The sequence below is a fragment of the Mustela erminea genome, chromosome 21 (genome assembly GCF_009829155.1).
Source record: "Mustela erminea isolate mMusErm1 chromosome 21, mMusErm1.Pri, whole genome shotgun sequence".
Lineage (NCBI taxonomy): Eukaryota > Metazoa > Chordata > Mammalia > Carnivora > Mustelidae > Mustela > Mustela erminea.
Window position 1 is genome coordinate 10461216 of NC_045634.1, and position 13784 is coordinate 10474999.

Consider the following 13784-nt stretch of genomic DNA (forward strand, 5'->3'; position numbering starts at 1 on the left):
TGAGAACTGGAGGCATGTTAAATGCATAGTTTACATTGCTTCAAAAAAATTTTTGATCGTTCTCACTCACCTGCTTGCTTTCCGGGGTTTAAGGACCTAGAGGGCAGTCATCACACATACATGCCCTTTTATGTTAATAAAATCAAGTTTAGAATAATGTGGAAGAGGGGTGCTTGGGTGGCTTAATAGTAGAGCATGGGACTCTTGATCTCCAGGTAGTGAGTTCAGCCCTACCTGGGGCATGGAGATTCCTTAAAAAGTAAGTAAAAAGATGAAGCTTCTTAAGAAATAATAAACTGGAAGAAATCAAAAGCTCGACAATAATCACCACATGTACCACACCACACTCCCCAAATTGTTTTAAATAGGGGAAGTGATGTATTTTTCAGTTAGACTTAGAATAATACTCCTTCCCTGCCCATCACCAACAGGTGAATCCAGTAAATAATTTTTAAACTGATTTATTAATGACATTTATTAGTTTCAGTAGTACAAAATAATGATTGATATATGTATATGCTGAGATGATCACCTCAGTGAGTTCAGTTAACATCTGTCACTATATAATTGCAATTTTTTTTCTAATGATAAGATTACTCTCTTAGCAACTTTTTGAATTATTTATTTTTTAAAGACTATGTTCTTTTTTTTTTTTAAGATTTTTAAAATTTATTTATATTTGACAGAAACAGATCACAAGTAGGCAGAGAGGCAGGCAGAGATTGAGAGGAGGAAGCAGGCTCCCCACCGAGCAGAGAGCCTGTTGCGGGGCTTGGTCCCAGGACCCTGAGCCGAAAGCAGAGGCTTTAACCCACTGAGCCACCCAGGCGCCCCAGCAACTTTTTTTTTTTTTTAATTTTATTTACTTATTTATTTGCCAGAGACCACACAAGCAGAGGGAGCAGCGGGCAGAGGGAGAGGTAGGCTCTGCACCAAGGCTGAGCCAGGAGCCTGATGTGGGACTCAATCCCAGGACCCTGGAATCATATGACGTCAGCTGAAGGCAGACACTTAACCGACTGAGCCACCCAGGCGTTGCTCTTAGCAACTTTCAAATATGTAGTACATACTTTCTTTTTTTTAACTGTAATTATGATCTGCACATTAAATATCTATGACTTTTAAAAAATATTTTTTAAAATTTATTTTAGAATGCACTTGTATATGTGCATGCAAGAGAAAGAGAGAAAAGGGGATGCAGGGGGAGGGGGAGAGAGAGAATCTCAAGCCCACTCAGCGCTGAGTTCGGAGCCCAGGGTTTGATATTATGACCCTGAGATTATGACGGGAGCTGAAATCGAGAGCCAGATGCTTAACCCACTGAGCCACTCAGGTGCCCCACTGTGACATTTTTGTAGCTAGAAGGGTGTGCCTTTTGATTGCCTTCACCCATTTCCCCCCTCCCCCAAACATTCTGTTCTCTATTTCTATGAGCTCTGTTGTCTTTCTGGTTTTATTTTTATTTATTACTTTTTTATTTTATTTTATTTTTAATTTTTATTTTTTTAAAGATTTTTATTTATTTGACAGAGAGAGAGAGAGAGATCACAAGTAGGCAGAGAGACAGGCAGAGAGAGAGGGGAAGCAGGCTCCCTGCCAAGCAGACAGCCTGATGTGGGACTTGATCCCAGGACCCTGGGATCATGACCTGAGCTGAAGGCAGAGGCTTAACCTACTGAGCCATCCAGGCGCCCCAAGATTCCATTTTTAATGACTGAATAATATTCCATTTTTCTTATCCACTCATCAATTGGTAGACATTTAGGTTCTTACTATATCTTTGGGTGTTGTAAATTATGCTGCAATGAATGTGCAGGTGCATGCCATTAACCCTTCAACAACATGGGTTTGAATTGTGTGGACCCATTTATATATGAATTTTTTTTTTAATAAATAAAGTATGGTACTGTAAATGTATATTTTTTCTTAGGATTTTTAACATTTTTTCCCCTAGCTTAGTTTATAGTAAGAATACAGTAGATGATACATATGCCAACTATGTAACCGGTTGAGGGTTGGTGTGCCCCTAACTCCCACATTGTTCAAAAGTCAACTGTATAACTTTTTTTTTGGAGTTAATATTTCATTTTCTTCAGATAAATACAAAGAAGTGGAATTACTGGGTCATAGGGCAATACTATTTTTTTTTATTTATTGAGGAGCCTCCACACTGTTTATCATAGTGGCTGCACCAGTTTGCATTCCCACCAGTAGTGCACGGGGAGTCTTTTTTCTTCACAACCTAACCAACACTTTGGTTTCTTGTCTTTTTGATACTGGTCTTTCTGACTGGTAATGGGGTGATGTCTCATTGTAGTTTTGATTTTTATTTCCCGAGCGATCAGTGATGTTGAACATTTTTTCATGTGTCCCAACATTTTTTTCATGTTGGCCATCTGGATGTCTCCTTTGGAAAACTGTCTATTCAGGTCCTCTGCCCGTTTTTTAATTGGATTGTTTGGTTTTTGGTGTTGAGTTGCATACGTTCTTTATATATTGTGGATATTAACCCCTTTTTGGACATACCATTTGCAAACATCTTCTGCATTTACTAGGTTCCCTTTTTGTTTTGTTGATGATTTCCTGTGATATGCAAAGCTTTTTATTTTGATATAGTCCCAGTCGTTTATTTTCTGCTTTTGTTTCCCTTGCCTTGGGAGATATCTCCAAAAATGTGTTGCTAAGGGCAGTGTCCAAGAGATCGCTGCTTATGTTTTCTTTCAGGAGTTTTATGGTTTTGGGTCTCATATTTAGGTCTTCAATGCATTTCGAGTTTCTTTTTGTGTATGATGTAAGAAAGTGGTCCATCTTCATTGTTCTGTATGTAGCTGTCCAGTTTTCCCAACACCATATATTGATACAACTGTTTTTGCCCCATGTTATATTCTTGCCTCCTTTGTCATAAATTAATTGGCCATGTAGGAGTGGGGTTTATTTCTAGGCTTCCTCTCCTGTTCCATTGATCTATGTGGCTATTTTTATGCTAATACCATACTGTTTTGATTACAGTAGCTTTTATATCTTGAAATCTGGGATTGTGATGCCTCCAGTTTTGTTCTTCTCAAGATTGCTTTGGCTACTCCAGGTCTTTTGTGCTTCTACACGAATTCTGGGGTGGATGGATGTAGTAATATATGATTGTTGTGTTAATCTGCATTTCTCTGATGACTAAAGAAGTTAAGCATCTTTTCACATACTTACTGGCCAGATTCTTCTTTGATGAAGTGCTGTGTAAGTCTTTGGTCCCTTCCTTCCCAGAGGAGATTTTTATTAAGTTACTTTTTTGATTCTTTCTTACCACATTATAGGCATTCTTGGCTATATCCTTTGGATATGAATTCTTTCTTAAATCTATTGCAAATATTTTCTACTCTGGCTTGTTTTCCCTTCTATCAATAGTGTCGTTGATGAACAGAATCTACTTTCAGTGATACCAATTTATCAATCTTTTCCTTTGTGCTTGGTGTTCCTTGAAGTTGACACCATTATTATCAACCTGTTTTTACAGAGAAGTTAATTGAGATTCTTGGCACTGGAACTCCAGAGGCCAGGACTACAGTGCGGTAGGCCTATGGCAGCGATGACTCTGCTTCCTGCGAGTGTGCCCCACATGTAACACGACTTAGTCGCTGTCTCCTCATATTTTGAGCCCTGGATGCCTCACTTACCTCAACCTAGCCCTGGCCCTACCAAGGTCTTGAATTACCTCCCTACATGTATCACCGCTTTGCAGGCTAGAGCAAAATAATTCTAATTGGGTTCTTCGAGTTTGGAATTCAGGAGCTTGAACTAAGTTTTATTTCATTGGCAAATGGTCATCCTGCTCCAGCTACGAAACAGGGTACCTGATGAAAGGTACTGAGGTCCCCGCTTACTGTGTTGTCCGTTTTCCTGAATAGGTGACTGAATTCGCTTCAGTCCTAGCAGAGTCTGAGACGCAGACGGTGTCCCATTGATGAGGGAGCAGGAGGCTGGCTGAGGACAGAGCAAAAGCTGGCGCCTTGCACCCCCTCTTCACCCGCTCCCCTCCATATGTGTAGCATTCCTCAGGCACCCCTGATCGCCATAAAACGATAAATAGTTAACTTGCAGGGATCGCAATCCTGCAGAACAGGAATCTCCCTTGCTCTACAGATGTCCTAGAGACCTAAACAGGGAGGTTACCTTATCAATAGCACAAATTTCCAGAGGCAAATAACTCTTGGTTCCTGAAGCCCTAATATCCCCCTCCCACCATAACCTGGAGGAGACCGGAGTAGAAAGGAATGTAAATGATAGCGAGATCATAATGCCCCACCAAGAATCTCCCAATTATCTTGATGTTAATGCCTGACCTAAAGACGACATTGATCAGGCCATAAGGGCAAGGCCTCACCCCGGCACCTTGTAGGCCCTCCCTAACATGTGAGAACTCTGTTGAAATCTCCCATCCCTTCACCACCTCCCCCCCAACCGTGGGGTATATAACATGCCCACCTTCACAACCCGGGGCAGCAGCTCTTCCTGCCCACGGGTCCTGTCCCCGTGCTTTAATAAACCACCATTTTGCACCAATGACGTCTTAAGAATTCCTTCTTTAGTCGTCGGCTCTGAACCTCCTCACCCCACCGAACCTGACTTAGGTTCTGGGACTTCATCACCATGACTTACTTAGGAGAATTTCAGGAGCCTCCCAAGAACTTTCAAGAAGCGTGTTGACTCGCGAGGGTGGGGAGGGTCCGAAGCTCCCGGGAACCCCCGAGGACTGGATGCTAAGCTGGGCGTTGGCGAAAACCTGGATTAAGGATCGCTGGGCCTGGGCGCGCGGAGAGTTATCCCGCCCTTTCCCGAACCTCCTTTCCGAGTCTTCGCCCCAGCTCAGGCAGGGCGCAAACTGAAAGTGGAAAACCGCGGGGCTGCTGGCTGCCCTGCGAGCCTCCTGCTCCGGGACGAGGTGAGTGGGAGGCTCTGGGTCTTTTCTGTCTGGAGTGATACTTGGTGGGGACTGGGTCTCCAGGGCAAGAAACCAAAGGAGACTTCCTAGGGCGCACGGAAGCTGGGAAGCTGCCCGTCTGACTCCCAGCCGCAGGACGACTCCTCTTTGTGCCCAGAAGGGAGTGTGTGTCCAAGAAAGACGAAGTTGTGTGCTGAAAAAGAAGCCAAGTGTGTTTTGGGAAACCTTGGGCAGCGCTTTCCAGAGACACCGCCTGAGATTTAAACCCCTCAGGGGCAGGAAAAGCACTGGTGGGAGGCGGGGGATGCGCCCGCGCCCCCGCAGCAGCCGGGAAAGGCCCGCGGGTCCCCGCCGCCGGCCACTGGGGGATTGCACGCCCCTCCCCTCCGCCACGATCTTCCCAGCCCGGCCAGTTCCAGAACACCCCTCTGCCCTGGTGTATGGCGAATTGCATCCTTCTGCTCCACATCCTCGCTGAGAATCACTTGTTGCTGGAATGCTGTGCTGAAGTGATAGCGATTCTGACCTCCTAGCTATAGCGGGCGACGCGTATTTCGTGGAGGAAATGCCACGGGGGGAGCCCGCAGGAAGGCAGGCTTTCGTTATCCATACACAGTCCATTTCTTCGTTATTCTTGCACCCGATTAGAGCTCATTTTGTGTAAGATGTAGAAAGAACATCGATGTGATTTTCATTTTCTGGGCATCTTTTAATGATTCTTGAATATGTAGCAAATGTCACGCAAAATGACTGTTTTCCTTAACGTCACAGCTCCCAACAGACAGCCCTCTAATCTCTGCCACTTCTCCCTAAAACCCGTGCGGTGACTTGGCTGGTTAATTTCATTTGCGGAGTGCATACGCTCTGGCTAGGTCCAGGGCAAGTTGGCCTTGCATGCCCTTCCTTTCCTCAACAGGGGACAACCAGAAGCTCATGACCAATCTTGGGCTTGCTCGTGATGTCACACTACAACTAGGGCTTGTTTCTGGTCCATCCCGTGGTCTCTCAAAGGGAGGGCTTTTAGTTGGGTCCTGGCTATCCGCATTGAATAAGCAACCCAGGTATTTGCACCCCGAAGTGGCAGACCCACCAATCTAGAAGCACCCTCACCTCAATTTCAGAACTTTCTCTTCTCTCCTGCAAGCCACAGGCAATGTCCTCGCGTCAGAGGTTCATTAACATCTGCTCCATTTTTGAAACTGCTGTAGTAACTCTTCCTTTGCTGGCTTCCTGCTAGATGGCAGTGTGTAACAGTGAATTAAACACACAGCCTTAACTGTTACTCTTATTATGGCTCATCTTTTATTCTTCATTAAAAAAAAAAAACTGTTTATCCTACAAACAATACATTTTAAAAAATTAAAACTAGGGTTAAATATAGAAAATAAACGAGAACATAGTTTGGACAAACAGCAATATTATTTGCATATGTGTTAAGTGGTGCTCAGATGCAGACTTTTCTAAACCATGTTTAAATGCTTTCTAAATGTGGAATGTAAAGTGTTGATATCCATGGGAATGCAATACCTAATTCAATTACTGGCATTTTCCCATGAACATTATACTGTTTCTGAACATGGCGTTGTTAAACGTTAAAAAATATATACATATATGAGTCTGTCTTTAGTTACAGTGTTTTTAAGATGTTTATTTCTTGGAGAATAAAATTTGAGTTTTCAAAAGTTAGTGCGGAATTACTAAAAAGGAGAATGAAGATAAAGTAACGCTAAACTTGTTATATAGAAATATTTTATATTTACAGAACTCTTGGTTTATAATGACTCAAATGGTCTTGATCAATGTCTCTTTACTGGACCAGTCTTTCTACTATGGAGAGTTTTTGCTCCTGGGCAGTATTTGTGGGATAAGAACGCTTCATTTTGGAACCCCAGGAGATCCCCTGGTCCAGCCCTTAGTCTTTGGGCACGTGAAGTGTCAGCCCCACTGTGTTAGTGTTATCTAACATGTGCCTCACTCATGATTACTTAAGTGGTCAAAGCAGATGAGGGATTTCAATTCAGAGCTTTTGCCAGGTAGGAAGATTGTTACATTGTAGCCAAAAAACTCTTCTTGGAGAAAGAACAGTTACTAAGAAGACCTTATAGAAGGAGAAAGATGAGAAAATTTTGCCCTTCAGGAGCTGGCTAAGTTCTTGGTGTGATACAAAATCTTCAGTTTTGTGCCCTCACCTCCATTTAAAAAAAAATCTGTTCCCTTTGAATGCTTCTATTTGGGGTTGCATATCAGTCTTTTTCTGTGTTTTGCTTTTTTTTTTTTTTTGGTCTGAAATGTTTTAATTTAGTTTCTGCATTAAGTAGCACCACTAAATGAAGTTATATAATTACTGCATAATTTGAATGCTTCAGCATGTCCAGAATTTAAGTGTTAAGAACGGCATCACCTTCGGTTCTACAATAGAGATGTGAAGGTCTCAGGCTGCAAATTCTCCCCCGCTCCCCATCCTTAATTACCAGCCTGGCCTCATGTGACTGCCAGTATCCCTTTATCTCTCCTTACTTATCTGTCTCACCTGAAATGTGTGCTTGGTAGAAGAGGATGGCCTTCTCAGATAATCTGCAACTCTAAGCACTCTAGTAAAAATAAATGCTAAGCAAAATATGAAGTCTTTTTTAAAAGAGTGAGGAAAATGAGCACTGATAAATGTCAGTAAAGAAAATTGGATGAGGGGTGCCTGGGTGACTCAGTGGGTTAAAACCTCTGCCTTTGGCTCAAGTCATGATCCCAGGGTCCTGGGATCAAGTCCCGCATCAGGCTCTCGCTCAGCAGGGAACCTGCTTCCCTCTCTCTCTCTGCCTGCCTCTCTGCCAACTTGTAATCTGTGTCTGTCAAATAAATAAATAAAATCTTAAAAAAAAATTGGATGAAAGTGGAAATGAACCACAATGCCATGTTCACCAGGTGCCCAAGGAACAGGTGCAGGTACTAAGGAAGTCTTTAGCAGATTAAGTATGTCAGCTTTTTAGTGTTCAACTAGTGTCTTATATATATCCAATAAAACAACTTTAGAAATGTTCCTGAAAACTGCCAGCTTTCTTTCTGCTGCCGTGATGGAAACAAGCACGATATGGACCTAGATCTCCCAACTTGTTATTGGGAGGGGTAAGGCTGGCCAAAGCAGGGGTCTGGAGAGTCTAGGACAATGTCTGGGATAGTGAAGCTGGTGTGGTTGTGCTAGGCAGGGGTTAGGGCACAGAACAGGAAGCTGCATTCCAGCAATAGTCGGAACAAAGTCTGTGCCTGGCGGAAGCTGGAGAAATAGGGCAAGGTCCAGGGAATTTTGCTCTTGGAGCTAATACATTTGATCTTTATCTTGAAATATGTGGAAAGCCACTGATGGATTGTAATTGGAGGAGAGAGATCGCATTTACATCCCAGAAACAACCCTACAGCCAGGTGGTGAGTGCAAGGGGTCAGACTGGTAGGAATGCCAGTTGTCAGGTTTTGGAGAAGCCAAATAGGAATGAAAGAGGAGTGTTGATGAGGACAAGTAGCTGAAGGGAGTGGCTGAAAAGCTTCTGGAGAGCTGTCCAAAGCCCTCAAACCTTCCCTCCTGCCTGCCATCATCTGTCTTTCTCAGAACAGCCATGTTTAAGGGTTGTTGTGAGGATTTGCACATAATAAAATGAAACCATGCTTTGGGAGAGTGAAGCCTACTTGAGAGATTGCACCTGAGTGGGTATAATTTAAGCTTGGTAATTAGATACAGTCCTTTTAAAGACGCTCGCTGGTCTAACCTTAAGCTCTCTTTATTATTATTATTTTTTTTAAAAGATTTTGTTTATTTATTTGAGAGAGAGTGAGAGAGAGCAGGAGAAGGGAGAAGGTCAGAGGGAGAAGCAGACTCCCCAAGGAGCTGGGAGCCTGATGCAGGATGAGATCAGAGGACTTTGGGATCATGACCTGAGCTGAAGGCAGTGGCTTAACCAACGGAGCCACCCAACTGTCCCTTAAACTCTCTTTAGACAGTCAGTTGCTTATTAAGGCCATCGATGCACAGGTGCCTAGAGGAAAGATGATCAAAGGAGTCTTCCCAGGGCTCCCAGCCCCGGCCTCACCTCTTTCCCCTGCCATGGGGACAGGGAGGGAGAGGCAGAGACACATGAAGTATCAGGGTCAGAAAACCCCATGCGACTCCCAGGGTTACCTTCTCATTTTATATTCAGGGCAGAAATCATCTTCTGGGTCCCATTTCTGAGACCCTTAACCCATACCTTGTACTGGCACTGCAAGGCTGAAATTTGAGGCTGGCATCCTCAGACTGCTGATTTGCTCTAAGATCCCTTCTCTGTCCATTTTAATTCAAAACAAAGTGGAGAAAGTTGAAATTATTTTAGGGTGAAGGTCTTGCTGGTTTTGATGGACTAGAGCCTGCAGGAGTGTGGGCTGGTCATGCTCAGCTTCAGACCCCGCTCTGGGCAGCAGATGGCCGGCCCCAGGCAGTGCACCCGAGCCAAAAAATGCATTTCAGAAGCTCAGCTCTCGGGTCAAGAGGGTTGGATAGCGAGCGTCCGTTTCAGATGTTACCTACCATGCTTGTCTGAACAGGCACATATTGCTTCATCTGGGAAAGGAGTGTTCTGGGGCACCCTTTTGGCGGACTCCGAGGTTCACCCTGCAGGCAGTGGGGAAACAGGAGGGAGCTTTCCTCCTGGAGTCCATTGCATGGCGCTTACTGACTTTCACCACACTCTCTGCAAGCCCATCTGTCCCACCAGTGGGGGGACTGGTGACTGGATGACAAGCTCCTTGGTAATTGATACCATAAATTAGATTGATGTGCACCAAGGTCTGGTTGATGGCTGCATGCTATAAATCGTGATACTGTCTATACTAACCTAGACTCTGTTCTTTAGAATAGTAGCAGGCTCGGTCTTTGAGACCTCACTATACCTCTGGCTTTAGGAGTATAACTAAATTGTGAATTTTTGGATGAAAGTCAGTGTGTAACCTTAAATTCCTCTGTCATAGTTCGTACGGTCATGTAAAGACTCAAAATGGCCCTACCTAGGAAGGACGCTAGGACAGCATTGTGATAGCTGTAAAAATACCCCAAACTAGGTCCTCCCCATTTTCACCCTATCTTTTGTTTTCCTTTAATACTGGCCCTCTTGGACTCCTAACAAGCGGTCACTATTTCTCCCATCTCTTTCCTTTCCCATGAGCCTGGAGACAAACGACCTCATTTCTAGACCCACTTCAACCTATAAAAGCTGTGATCTTGGGCAAGGCACTTAAGCTTGCTGAGGCTCGGTTTCCTTATTTGTGGGAACTGAGAATAAAACCTGCCTCGCTTACTTTCCAAGTGGCTATCCATAAGATTGAGTGGAGTGATATATGATAAAATCTTCTGAAGATGATAGAGTTTTATACCCACTTAAGGTGGTAATAATTCATTACCTAATCTGGATTACATTAATTACAGCTATAATAAATTGCTTTTGCATATAAAACAGAAATTGGATCATCTTCCTGTAATGCAAGGGAAAGAAATAATGACAGTTAACGTTTATTCTTTACTGTGATGAAACTGAAGCTTAGAAAGATTTAGTAACTTGTCCAAATTTATATTCTATGTAAATGACAGAGCCAGGATTGAAACCCTGAGTGCTAGCTCCACATTTTAGGTAGTTAAGGGCTACTAGCATCACCTGAGTAGAAGGGAAGGCAGTTTTCGGGTTCTTACAGATTTTTGTTATTTTTTTCTCTGGCTCTACCAGCTCACCGAGAGCGATTGTATACAGGCTTTTCTCTGGTGAAGGCACATAATCTGTGTTAGTATTATTGGGTGTGAATTTTATAGTCTCAAGTGTCAAAAATATAAAAGAATACATGAACCTCAGAATCGGAGTAGTTTCTGATTGTCATACTTACCAAAGTTGTAGTGTTGGGTTAGTTAATTTACTTTCTTCAAATTGGGTTTTCTCATCCTTAAAAATGAGGACAGCAATTTTTCTTCATAGAGTTGTGGGAGGATTGAATGATCTTATGCATGCTGGGCACTTAGGAAGGGCCTCGCTTACAAGAGGTCACTCAACAAATATTAGTGATCTCCTTTTCTTTGCCAAAGAGAGAGTGTTTCTCCTTTTGAAGTTCCAGTGGCTGAGGCAGCAACATACCTTATATGAATTCAGCTTTGTTTTACACTTAAAAGTATAATAAGAATGATAGTGAATATTTAAAAATAAGTTATCCAGTAATTATTGGACATTTACGTGCCACACTCTTAAACAAGTGTCTTAGTACTCTTATCTCGAATATAATTCTCAATAACTTTCTGATTAGGCACCCTTATTATCTACATTTTGGAAAATGAGACTTTTAAATAAGATTTTTAAAAAATCTTTAAAAATAAGTTTAAAATTTTTTTTAAAATTTTTTAAAAGATTGTATTTATTTATTTGACAGACAGAGATCACAGGTAGGCAGAGAGGCAGACAGAGAGTGGGGTGGAAGGGAAGCAGGCTCCCTGCTGAGCAGAGAGACCGATGCGAGGCTTGATCCCAGGGCGAGGCTTGATCCCAGGACCCTGAGATCATGACCTGAGCCAAAGGCAGAGGCTTTATCCCACTGAGCCACCCAGGCGCCCCACAAATTTTTATTTATTTTTAAATATTTTATTTATTTATTTGACACAGAGAGAGCACGAGTGAGTACAAGCAGGGGGAATAGCAGTCAGAGGGAGAGGGAGAAGCAGGCTCCCTGAAGAGCAGGGGATGTGGGACTCCCTCCCAGGATCCCGGGATTGTGACCTGAGCTAAAGGCAGATGCTTAACCAACTGAGCCCTCCAGGTGCCTGAGATTTTGAGAGGACGGTTAGACCAGCTGGGGAGTTGAGATTTGAATCCTGGCAGGCTGAGTCTAGAGCTGTTCTCTTAGTTACTATGGGTTGCAGAAGTTTCGTGGGGAAAAGAGGAAAAACCCACCATTGGTGATGTCTGAAACCAAGATTCATTTTTTTGCAAGGGACTTAGCCTGAACTTAAAAGTAAATCAGGGTAGATGCACGAGAGGGGAGTCCACCTTAAAGACCGGTATTTTTCACCAGAATTCCACATCATTTTTATATTTCTAATTATATCTTTGATGCTGTATCTGGGAGATGTACAATCAGATCTTAGAACCAGATGTTTGGGGTACTGTAAAACAGCGTAAGGAATATTGATCCTTGGGGTGCCTGGGTGACTCAGTGGGTTAAAGCCTCTGCCTTCGGCTCAGGTCGTGATCCTAGGGTCCAGGGATCAAGTACCGCATTGGGCTCTCTGCTCAGCAGGGAGCCTGCTCCCCACCCCGCCTCTGCCTGCCTCGCTGCCTACATGTGATCTCTCTCTGTGTCAAATAAACAAATATAATCTTAAAAAAAAAAAAAGGAATGTTGATCCTTGTTCTGTTCTGAAACTCCACCAGGTCATTTGACCAAGACATTGGCTGCACAGAGCCTTAGGAATAAAAAGGGCATTCTTTGGAACTGTTTAGTTCTTTTCTTTTTTTTTTAAGATTTTATTTATTTATTTGACAGACAGAGATCACAAGTAGGCAGAGAGGCAGGCAGAGAGAGAGAGGGAAGCAGGCTCCCTGCTGAGCAGGGAGCCCAATGCGGTGCTCAATCCCAGGACCCTGAGATCACAACCTGAGCTGAAGGCAAAGGCTTTAACCCACTGAGCCACCCAGGCGCCCCTGTTTAGTTCATTTTTAAAAGCTTTTTGAAAAAGTCATGTATTTCAGGCAGATGGAAATCTTATTTCAGAACTTCCAGAGAATCATATTGTTCGCGCAACCCACTGCTTTGTTACACTTGCCACAGAAGACTGAACAAATGCATCAAAATTCCTTCTCTTGTGGTGGAAGAAGTTGTTTTCCTTAGGGAAAGTTTAGGTCAGTTGGTCATGATTTATTTTCAAACCAAGCCTGAAACCTTTTATTTATTTTCTCCCTAATTTATATAGGAGTGGGTGGGTAATCTTGGTAGTGGTTTTTTTTTTTTTTTTTTTTCAGAGAGAGCTGATGCACGGGGGAAGTAGAGGAAGAGAGAATCTTTTTTTCTTTTTTAAAGATTTTATTTATTTATTTATTTATATAACACAGAGATAGAGAGCACAAGTAGGCAGAGCAGCAGGCAGAGGGAGAGGGAGAAGCAGCGTCCCTGCTTGGGCTTAATCCCAGGACCCCGGGATCATGACCTGAGCTGAAGGCAGATGTGTAACCTACTGAGCCACCCAGGCGCCACAGAAGAGAGAGAATCTTAAGCAAACTCTGTGCTCAGCACAGAGCCCAACCCAGGGCTTGGTCTCACAGCCCTGAGATGGTGACCTGAGTGGAAACCAAGAGTCAGAAGCTTAACCAACCTAGCCACCCAGACACCCCAGTTGTGGGAATTTCTATTCCACTTTTCTACTCCTTTGAAACCTAAGCAGAATAAAGTGACTACATGTATGTGACTTGTGGGATTCAGTCTTCTGATGGCGGAGAAAAATGAAGTGGAAACAATTTTAGACTCAGGACCTAATTGTAGACCTGCCACAGCCCTCTAAGGGGGTGTGTGACCTTGGCCAAGTCACTTTACCTCTCTGTTTGGTTTCCTTATCCAGAGTGAGGTATCTAGGATCCCGAAGGTTCCTTTTAGTTTTAAATTGTGAGGTTTCTGTGCGATAACCCTGAAAGACTAACGTGTATTAAATTTTCTGCACGATGGCTACAAAATTATTTGTTTGTTACAGAATTTTTGGATGCCTTCTGGTTTGAAGACTCCAGCTGCTCTGATGATAGCTTAAGAAGACTGCATGCTGTTCCCTCTCGATGCCAAGCCAGGCCTGCGCAGAACCTCGGATCTCAGT

The 13784-nt window shown here is 43.3% G+C and overlaps 1 long non-coding RNA gene across 1 annotated transcript; it reads left to right on the forward strand.

Annotated features, from left to right (window-relative positions):
- Positions 1 to 4645: 4645 nt before the first annotated feature.
- LOC116582004 lies at positions 4646 to 13752 on the forward strand. The gene is made up of 3 exons (XR_004282341.1): positions 4646 to 4933; positions 5850 to 5994; positions 13668 to 13752. It is a non-coding gene; the product is annotated as an uncharacterized LOC116582004 (long non-coding RNA).
- Positions 13753 to 13784: the final 32 nt, after the last annotated feature.